The sequence below is a fragment of the Lactuca sativa genome, chromosome 2 (assembly GCF_002870075.4).
Source record: "Lactuca sativa cultivar Salinas chromosome 2, Lsat_Salinas_v11, whole genome shotgun sequence".
Lineage (NCBI taxonomy): Eukaryota > Viridiplantae > Streptophyta > Magnoliopsida > Asterales > Asteraceae > Lactuca > Lactuca sativa.
In genome coordinates, this window is record NC_056624.2 from 128,516,220 (window position 1) to 128,524,120 (window position 7,901).

The following is a 7,901-nucleotide window of genomic DNA, read 5'->3' on the forward strand; positions in this document are numbered from 1 at the left end:
AGAGATTTGATCAAAGGGATATCTCATTATGATAGATATAGAATTCTATTAAGCGATAAAGCAGGAAAGAGTTATCAAAGCAGATAAACTATCGCTAAATGAATGATTGAGGAGCAACACTGGAATGAGGATTTCTATAACGAAGTTGGCTCTAGAAATACTCCCATAGTATTTCATATTTCGTTGCAACGACAGCTCGTTGTTTGGGTATTGGGTAAGTTTTAGGCATGCTGAACACCATAGTCACTCCCAAGCACATGTTGGCCGTGTCTCGAATGAATATAGTTGATCAAGCTATATTGACCCTAGACACGACTACATAACTGCCCAGGTTTAACTGCAACGTGCAACACCCATTTACTTATGTTTTTTTCTACTTATAATTACGGAATCCGGCGGTTAGGTATACTTGTATACTTTTGAAAATACTTATATTTTAAAGTATACTCTTAGTTCAGAGCACTTCGGCCCCTTAGTGTTTATAGTCTTATACCATGTAAGGTTTGGTATACTAGTTCACTATAAACAAGGGATCTGATACCAATCTGTCACACCCCGAAACCGATGGCGGAAACGTTCCAGGGCGGAGGACGTGATGAAGTATCGCAACCAATGTATATAGTAAGCGTAGTAAACACAAAACATTACATTACATAGAATCATTACATTTGTTTGAAATCAAAGTGTTACAAGTGTTATACATATATATCATATAAACAAAAGTTAAGACGAGTCTGATAAAACGCTCCGTCTTCTCCAAAATATCGCGGGCACCTGTCTAATGTCGACCTGAGAATACAAGCACTTTAAAAATCAGCATAAAGCTGGTGAGTTCATAAGCGGTTTGTTTTTCTGAAAAATGAACAAATTTCCTTTGGTTTTCTGAAAAAGTTATGAATCCAAGAAAATCCAATATTTTCTTATAAGTAAAGTATTGTTATCCATTAGTTACACGGTCTAGTTAAGAACAGTTCAATTATGCCAGGAAAAACCCTTATTTTCCTAAAAGTTTGTGTTTAGTTATCGAATCCAAATGTAATGTACAAGTATCTACCATACTTAAAATGTTTGTGTGAAGTTTCCTGAAAGCCTGGTTATCCTTGAAATGTATGTTAGTTTTAACACGTATATAAAACTATTGTGTGGAAAGTAAAGTAATTCTTAAGGTTATTAGCTTACTAAATTCATTATTACCAACAAGTAAATCTCCATTATCTAAATTGCAAGTTCCATAACCATACGATAGACTAGATATGGAAATAAGAATTCCAAATCATTTTATGACTTTCATCACCCTTGAACCTTTTGGTTCGGCTGTAGCTAGCAGCCAGGTGCGGGGTAGTCAGCCCCGTATAGATCTATACACTCAAGTCACGCTCTCCCTCCAGGAGATTCTGGTCGGGGGCGGTCCTCCACTCGCGTATCTCTGTGGAGTGTTACAGAGGACGTGTCTCCAATTATTAAGATTAACGAATTTACAAGTAATAATGCGGAAAATCCTGTTTTAAAGTCTAATTACAAAAGGGCGGTCCTCCACTCGCGTATCTCTGTCGAGTGTTACAGAGGACAAATCAAAAGTACTAAACTAATGCCTTTAACAATAATAAAGTGGAAAATCATGTGAGAAACATATATTATAGCAATATATAATAAGATTTGAAAACTAATTCTGCAAGCCAAACAATTGGTTAATACGGTTTTGATTGTTAAAAGCATGTGGAATATGAAACATTTCAAATGAAATAATAAGTTTGAGTACAAGATATCCTTGTACTTTTGCTTATATTCCCCCCTGAAAACATTGAAAAACACGGAAAAGGTGTAGGGGTATGAACTCACCGGTCGAGAAATGTTATGGTTTGGATGCTAAACGTCAATTCGAGGCTTGAAAATGCGCGAGGTTCCTATGTAATATGAAGAGATACACATTTGTATCTAATTTGACCCTGAACCACTAATCAAATATGAATAAACACTTCGAGATGCGAAAACAATTCATTACAAGTGTTTAGAGTGACTCGGGTAGCATCTAAGGGTGTATATGGCTTAGGCATGGAGTTTACTCTTCAAGAGTAAACTATTAGAGGAGTTTTCGACCCTAAAGATCATATCCCCATCAGTTTACGGCCGTAAACTCATGGGTGGTGCTCTTGGGTGCTAATTGGCCTTAAACACTTGAGGGATAATGCTAGGTTTGGCTCTAGGGCATTGGAAAGGGATTAAACCAATCATATGGACCATTTGATGAGTTTACGGCAGTAAACTAGGAGTTTACGACCGTAAACTCTCATCTACTCAATCCGTATGTGTTTTGATGATCCTAGGTTAATCACATGTGATTCTAACTCATTTTACAAGACTTGGATGGAATTTAGGGCATCATTTGACCATGTTTTAGGAGTTTACGGCCCAGGAACCTATCCTTGGGGGGTTTACGGCCGTGAACTCCTAAGGGAGTGGTTTTTATCAAGTTTAAGGCCTGTAACTCATGTGTGGTTTCTTCTAGACATTAATTCAAGGCTTAGGAGGTGTTTAAGCTGCATCTTAACACCTTAAAAGGTGTTTACTGTCCATGAATGGGGGTTTATGGTCCAAGCATGATATTGGGCCGTAAACTCATATTTACCCCTAAATGTTGAGTTTTTGGTGTTCCTAGTCCATTCCAATAAGTCGTTAAGTCATTTCCAAGCTCCAAAACTGATTTGGGAGGGTTTTGGGGCTCAAAAACCCCTTTTATGTGTGTGTATGGCCTAGGACTGTTCTAGGGCCGTAAACACTTTATATTGGTCCTATTCCATGATTTGAACATTAAATTGAAATCCAAAGAGGTTATACTATGAGCTAGGATAGTTACCTTAACGATTTGAGGCTTGAATTGGATGATTTTGGACCAAGAATTGAGTTTGTAGAGAGAGAGTAGTGAGAGATGGTGGAAAGCTTCAAAATGAGGTCATTTTAACCTTAAATATGGATTAAGTTTGAGACACGATGGAATTCTACCCGATACTGACATTGAACGAGGCTTTTGGTCACACCCGATTAAGTTGTCGTAACCCGACATGGTCGAAACTAAAAATTATCCGATTGAATATTGAAAGTATTTTCTTGAGTTTCTAATGGGTTTGGATACTTACGAGGTCATAATAAAAGTCTTAAATTAATTGAATTAATCTAAAAACGAATTCGGAACAATTCGCTAAACACGAGTTTTATGGACGGAAACGAGTTACGGCGATGAGACAAACTTCGGGTTGTCACAAACGTCGATTGGGTTTTTGGGGAAATCTATGGATTTCAGAGTAAATCTCAGCCATAAAATTGGAAATGGTTCAAAAAGATTTTGGAGATTTCCAAAAGCGGCTTGCATTTAATGAAGGGGCAGATGTAGGTTATCACGTCTGGTAAACGTGTGGAGGAAGAAAAAGTTGGTGGAATGGATGGGACAATCTGGGTATAATGAAAGGACGGGTTAAGGTTTTAAGAAAAAAGTTCTTTTTGTCATCATACCTAAAATAGGTCTAACACAAAAAGTTTTAAGAAAGAAGATTCGACAGTTTCTCAAGGAATGTTTTTTTTTTATTTAATGTAATATTCAATGACAAGTCATTAAATAGCACACCATTATTCAAACATTAAATGGCACACCATCTTTGCGGATTGGAAATGGTAGTGCGGTTGGACACATTGTTGAGGTTAAAAACTTCATTTCGGTTGAGAACGTCATTGCGGTTGAGAATAACTGCAGCAGAAAGAACTGGGGAGAACACTTGAACAGAGAGTTAGTAAGACAAACAATAGGGACCAGTGAAAGATAGATGTAATATGTGGTTGTGGTGCATAGACTGTTGTGCAATGTATGCATCGAGACCACTTATTATAAGTGTCTATCACTCATAACCGTAATGGGGATCACATAGGTCTGTGGTATCTGTCAATTCAAGAAGAATTGAGGATCTGGGTTTCATTCCTAAAATTTGTAAGAATGTGTTGAGTCTTGTGAAGTCGAGATCTTTTGTGAACACATCAGCAATCTCTTCATGAGTAGGGACAAAGATAAGTTCAATGTTACCTTTCAAGATGTGATCTTTGATGAAATGATACCGTAGTTCAATATGTTTGGTCTTGGAGTGCTGAATTGGATTGTGAGAAATAGCAATGGCACTTTCAGAGTCGCACTAGATGGGTATCCGCAACATTCTATAACCGTAGTCTAACAATTGTGTCTTCATCCAAAGTACTTGAGAACAGCAACTAGCTGCGGCCACGTATTCTGCTTCTGCGGTAGATAACGAAACACAACTTTGTTTTCTCAAGGACCAGCTGACAAGTCTTCCTACTAAGAATTGGCTTCCACCAGATGTACTTTTTCGATCAAGTTTGCATGCGGCATGATCCGCATCAGTAAATGCTTGAATACTGAAGTCATTGCTTGTGGGGTACCATAGACCCAGAGATTTGCTTCCTTTTAGGTACCGAAGAATTTGTTTGGCTGCAGTCATGTGTGACACTTTTGGGTCAGCCTAGTACCTTGCACACACACCGGTTGCGAAGACAATGTCAGGTCTGCTTGCGGTGAGGTACATTAGCGAACCAATGATACCTCTATAAGTCTTGTGATCCACAGATTCACCAGAGGGATCAACAAAGATCTTATATCCGAAGGCCATAGGGACCTTAGCAAAAGAGCAGTTGTCCATAGAATATTTCTTCAGAAGTTCAGTGGTGTATTTCTCTTGATAAATGAATATTCCTTGCTGAATTTGTTTGACTTGGAGACCTAGAAATAAGTTAATCTCTCTATTCATGCTGATTTGAAATTTGTTTGTCATGAGCTTAGCAAATTCACCCACCATTCCTTGATCAGATGACCCGAAGATGATATCATCCACATATATTTGTACAAGCATAAGGTGAGTCCATTTTGCTTTTCTAAATAGTGTGGGATCAATCACTCCTATTTTGTATCATGAAAAGACTAAGAATTCAGAAAGATTTTCATACCAAGATCTAGGGGCTTGTTTCAGACCATAGACAACTTTCAGAAGCTTGTAGCAGTGATCAGGGAACTCGATACTTTCAAATCCGGGAGGTTGTTGAATATAAACTTCTTCTTTTAATTCCCCATTGAGAAAAGCACTCTTGACGTCCATTTGGTGTACTTTGATGTTTTTGTGAGAAGCATATGCTAAGAATATTCTGATTGCTTCCATTCTAGCTACCGGAGTGTATGTCTCATCGTAGTCAACACCTTCCAGTTGGCTATAACCTTTAGCAACTAGCCTTGTGTTATTTCTGATGACTGCACTAGACTCATCTAGCTTGTTCTAGAAAACCCATCTTGTATCAACAATAGTATGACCTTGTGGGATGGGAACAAGTTGCCACACTTTGTTTCTTTCAAATTCTTCCAGTTCTTCTTGCATTGCAGAAATCAAATCTGGTTCCAATAAGGCTTCTTTGATAGATCGAGGCTTGACTGCAGACATAAATGCTGCATAGTGACAATGATCAGATAAATCTTTGGCAGATCGAGTTTGGATACCTGCGGACGGATTGCCAACAACTTGACCTGGTGGGTGATCCTTCGTCCATACATGTAGGCGAGGCATCAGATGATCAGTAGCTGCGGTAGAAGGAATGTTTTCAATATCAGAGGTTGCTTCGGCTGGGAAAGGAAGTTCCCCCTGGATTTGAGAACAGCCTGCTGAGTCATCCTCGGTTGTTGAAGTGAGAGAGACATTTTCTTTGGCAGGTTCCCCCTGGATTGTTGAAGGGAGTCTATCTTGAACTTGATAGGGTTCCCCCTGGACTGCGGATAGGAGAGTGACAATTCTTGGATTGGTTTGAGTATCAATATTCTCTATGAGTTCATCATCCGAATCTGAAGATACGTTTGATGGTAATGCTTCTCTGCGGGCAAGAATTTGAACAACATCAATTACTAGAACCTCGATGGTTGCGGCGAGATCTAGAGTAGAACTTTCCCCCTCAATCGGAAAGGTGGAAGTATTGAGAGATACTGCATCAGATGGAGATGGTCCAGAAATGTCAGCATGTTGTTGTTGAGCTGCTGGAGACACAAGAACTTCTGATAGTTTTTCCATTTCAACAGGTTTGAAGAGATCATCATAATTGACTTCTATTAGATTTAAAGGACCAGAAGAGGCAGGAATGTCACATTCCATGATTGCGGTGGTTTCAGTGGATGAAGGGGCATCGCGGATGTGAGAATCATCGAATTTCACATCGAAGCTTACACTGATCAGCCTTGTACGTTTGATAAGCACTCGATAAGCAACCTTGTTAGTGGAATAACCAAGGAAGATGCTTTCATCAGACTTAGGTGCAAATTTATTAAGCTGATCTCTGTTGTTGATCACGAAACATCTACACCCAAAGATATGAAAGAAATGGACATTTGGCTTGCGGTTGTTAAGACCTTCGTATGGTGTTTTGTTGAGAAGTTTACACACAATGCTTCAGTTTTGGACAAAGCTTGCAGTTGCTACAACTTCAGCCCAGAAGCAGAGAGGAAGATGGGCGAAGTTAAGCATGGATCTGGCTGCTTCTACTAATGTGCGGTTTCTTCGTTCGACGACACCATTTTGTTGCGGAGTGTAGGGTGCTGAGAAGTTGTGAGAAATACCCTTGGACACCAAGAAATTATTGAGAAGATGATTAGTGAACTCGGTTCCATTATCACTGCGGATGCGTCTGACTGGAAGCTTGATTTGAAGTTCTATTTCTTTGATGAAGTTTATAAGAATCTGCGGTGTTTCTGATTTGAGTCATCAGAAAGAAGACCCATGTGAAGCCAGTGAAGTCATCAACAACAACCAGTATGTATTTCTTGGGGTGGAGAGTGGCTATAGTTGAAGGACCGCAGAGATCCATGTGTAATAATTCCAAAGGTTCTGAAATAGACGAATCCATTATCAGAGGGTGACTTGCTTTGACTTGTTTTCCACATTCACAAGCTGAATAGAGAGTATCGTTGCTGAATTTGAGAATAAGGAGACCGCGGATAAGTGCTCCAGTGACCAGATTGTTGATGTATCTGAAGTTGAGATGAGCTAGCTTGAGGTGCCATAGCCAGCTGACTTCGGATACAAATTTAGAAAGAAAAAACTGTTGCGGTTTACCAATGATGAGAGAGATATCCAGAGGATACATTGTGCCTTCGGAGTGAGACTTAATTAAGCAAGTGCTTCTGTCACCCATCATTATGTAACAAAATTGATCATCAAATTCCAATCGATGGCATGCTTTACATAGTTGGCCAACACTGATGATATTGTGTTTAAGGCTTTCTACATAAGCAACCTTCTGAATGGAAAAGTTCCCCGTGGTGAGAACACCGTAGCCTCGTATGATGCCATTTGCATTGTTTCCAAAAGTGACATTTCCACCATTGCATATAGGCCTGAAATCCCGAAGGTATTCGAACCTTCCGGTCATGTGCAAGGAGCAGGCAGTGTTGATTAACCATTCTTCTTCTTGATCCTCCTTGCACAATGCCTACACAAACTAAGTGGTTAATTTGGGCACCCAAGTGAGTTTGGAGCCCGAGGTCACATGCGATGTGTTAATCGATGCATGATGCGAGGTGGCAGGGACAGGTTTTAAGTGAACTTTCAAACCTAGTCCTGGGTGTTTGAGGTTCTTTGGAGTTTTGTGATATTGTGAGTAATTGTGAGTATTTTTGAGGAGATTAGAATTGACCCTGAAATCCTGGGTGTTGCAAGTTCTATGAATTCTTTTACATTGACATTGACAAAAGAACTTTTTGTCATTTTTCCTGACATTTGACCTGTTCTGAGTTTTTGAAGAAAAAGTATGTTTTTGTCCATTCCGAGGATTGTCGGATTTGACCTTTTTGTTTGTGTGTTTTGAAAAGGTGT